Here is a 3,669-nt window from a genome sequence, read left to right as displayed (position 1 = left end):
GTCATACAGCTCCCCCCCCCTTGCAGCCCACAGCATGCAGCCGAGAGATAGGGAGACAAGCAGTGTGATTAAAGGCAGGTTACACAGTCCCAGACTGAGACCCCCCCAGACAGACAGGTCCCCACATAAATACACTTACCTCACATGGCGTGGGGAACCCGCACAGGCGAACAAGCCGCTGCACATGAGGCAGGGAGAGTCGCAATTCAAGACGCACACAATGGAGGTTAAGAAACCGCACAGCGTCCGGTGAGGTAGCCACCTCACCAATCATCCCTGCACCGAACAGGGATGGGTCGTTCACTGTGCCAGGAGCGTTACCTGGCTGAACGCTCGATGGCAGACTGGGAAGCCACTGACCCACGACCTGCGACCAGGGGGGATCAGCCCGAGACCCAGTCCGCATGATCCTCTTCGTCCGAAGAACTAACTAATGCTGACAAAAATAACAGCTAAGTAAAGATAGAGAGAAAACTCAAACAAAATATTAAAAAGAAGAAAGAGTCTGGGACAGAAAGTCCCAGCACAGAGAGAGCCAGCCACTCCTGACAAGCTAGACATTAAAACTGAGATATGGTTGCAGGAAGTAGGAGGGTATTGACTGAGGGGACCACCCCTTGAGGGTGGGATATGTTAAAGCTTTATTGTTAACATATTCTGTTGCCTAGCTACTCCTTCGGAGCAAAGTCTAATACCCCATATGTGACGAATATGAAGAGGCGGCGACTGTCGGAGGACGTAAGAGAAACTTTGTTTCCACTACTCTGCTACTACATCATGTAATTAGCCTTGTATGTCATACCACTGATATTTGTAAGAAAAAGAAAAGTGCAACAACAAAGTTATTTAGTAGTTTATAAATATATATGCCAATATTGAGACAGTGACTTATGTATAAAATGCCATCCACACAAACTTGTGAATAGCTACATTTAAAGCTTGAACATACACACAATATACAGTATTTTAGATTAGAGACCAGTCAAAGAAGCATAGGAGGTATTCTGTAGCAAAAAAGATCATGTTTGGTAAAGGAGAATGAGTCTTTTAAAAAGATTTTTAGTTATAGATGTGAAATATACCAGCTTGGTAACCAGGCCCAAGCAAAAATAAAACCTTGCAATCAAAAGTTTTAGTCCCATATAATAATGAAAGTCATGGCTTTCCTCATAATAAACTGCCCTATATGTCCTAAGGCCCCATTCGCACCATTGCGTTAGCACGCTTTGGTGCAATGTGGTGCCATTCAATGTGACATGCGCTGAAGTGTATCACAAAGCATTGTTAAGCACTACCTTGAGATGTGGGGTGCTGCATTCAATTAAAATAGTAGGTGCACCATTTCTGAGACGGTAGGCAGCTATTTGAATGAATGAGCTTGTATTATCGTACTACGTTTTTACACTTCCGCCAATGCAACACAATGGTGGCAAAGAAACCAGTTCTGGAAAAACGTGGAGGATTCCCCAGCTGTGATCTCCTCTGTAAATTCTAGTTGTCTGGCTATCATAATGGCCCTCTTACTTGAAACCATTGACCTAAAGTAGAAAAGAAAAGAAAGTTCTAAGTCTTGCCTTCATGCTACTGATGAACATGCTGCAATAAATCAGTGAAAACGCAATTTTTTTTTCTTCTTCAGAGCAGGTACGTGTTGCACCGTTCCATCTGCTGCGTGTCAGCCACTTATTACTGACATACTGCAGAGGGAGATGTACCATCATGTGATGGCTCCAGGCTAACTGAAAAGGAAAAAAAAAAAAAAAGAAAAAAAAAAAAAAAAAAAAAAAGGTATTTAGGTATTTACATTGCGATTTATTGCAAACAGCATGCAGCATATTTATTAGCAGTAGGGAGGGCTTTCAAGGATGAGTTCACCTTTTGCAGAAAACAGCCTATGCAGTCAATGGGTTCCAGTAGATATTAAACCTGAATTCCCAGAATTTTTTTTCCCACGTCACCGCCTTGTCTCTCCACCCCATCCAATCACAGAATGCTTTGCATTCACTAAGAAAAGGCTAAGCATTCTCTGAATGACACCCATGTCAGCAGCCAAACCCCTGCTGTGGTTACTATGCAGCAGGGCATCCCACTCAAAGAAAGCTGGAAGACTGGAACACCATACCTAGAATTTAGTTGGAGGGAAAAAAAAAACCTGTGCAGCTTTGTAAAAGGTTCACTCATTTTGTTGGAATATATCTTTCTAGAAACGGTGATCTTAGCCTTGGTCACTTTTACTTCTACTTTAAAACAAATAGGCAGATAAAGACTTCTGACTTTTTCTTATCTGCATACATTTTCTAGGTCAGCATTGGACAGCCATGACACCCCTCTTTGGCTGGGTTCACACTTATGCAAATGAGATGTAGGTTTCCCCGCATCCAATTCGCATGAAACCCACATCCAATTTGCATGACAGGAGAGTGTGACCGACTCTCAATGGAGCTGGTTCACACATCTCTAGGGCAGCTGCGGAGCGCATTGGAATAGGGGCCCGTGTGTCTTCCGCTCCGTTTCAGGTCTGAATGCAGGGAAAAATTCGGACCGGATTAGCACCTGAAACGGATAACAGGGACGCTGTGACCCGCGGTGGCAGCTAGTGTGAACCCAGCTTTAGGAAAGACTTATCTTAAAAGTTTTAAAAATAGTGCTGGAACCGACTACTTTTCCCAGAATTGTGTCTCACTTCCTCTCTCTCTATATATATATATATATATATATATATATATATATATATATATATATATATATATATATATATATATATATATATATATATATATATATAATTTTTATTTTTTTCTCTCTGGAGGGAGAATGGGTGGATGAATCAAATAAGCTATAGTACAGCTTCTATGAATAGAGGAGGTAGATGGAAAGGGCAGGCATTTTCTGTACTCTACATGAGTGCAAATGATAGGTTCCTTGACTATCTTAACCTACGCCGGCTTAATCTTCCAGTTTTGGGGAAATCAGAGGAGGAGGATTTCAACTAAACAAAGAGCCAACAGCAAAAGGAACACATTAGATTGATATTAAGGTAATGTCTCTTGTTTAAGGGAGCCCAAAGTTTATCAACAAGTTTATGAGTATGCATGAAGGTATTATAATCTTTGTTGCTTTTTAAATTATTTAAACACAGGCAGACAGACAGACTTCCATCGCATAGCTAAAGGCTAGGTTCTTCTTATTAGTCTCCTGTGCCTCACATCTCACTGCAGGTCCAGTACACAGGGTCTATTTTGATAGCCAGAGGACATGTGATCTAGACTGCCTAGGCTGGAAGCTCAGGAACAGCAGTTTTTTCCTACATCCATGGCAGGCAAGAGGATGGGTTGGCACTCAATGGGATTTCATATACCCTATTGATGCCTGTGTAATGTAAAATGTATTAACATATCCATTGCAGGTATATAGCCAAGCAGTAAGTAAGCTAAAGTAATGTTGGCCACCAAGGCCCAGGGACAATCTTCGGTATATGTACTCCTGTGCAAAGCCTCAGAATTATGCACCATTAGCTCTGTTAAAAAGCAAAATATCCATAAAATTATTACCAGGGAGATTTACATTGAGGGAACCAACATTAGGCTTTGCAGTTTACCCAAATCTCACATATCTGTAGGACATTTTTTAAATCTCAATATGTACTAATTAAACTCTAAATATGCAAAG

Source organism: Pelophylax lessonae (genome assembly GCF_965119305.1).
Source record: "Pelophylax lessonae genome assembly, chromosome: 1".
Lineage (NCBI taxonomy): Eukaryota > Metazoa > Chordata > Amphibia > Anura > Ranidae > Pelophylax > Pelophylax lessonae.
This window is presented reverse-complemented; position numbering follows the sequence as displayed.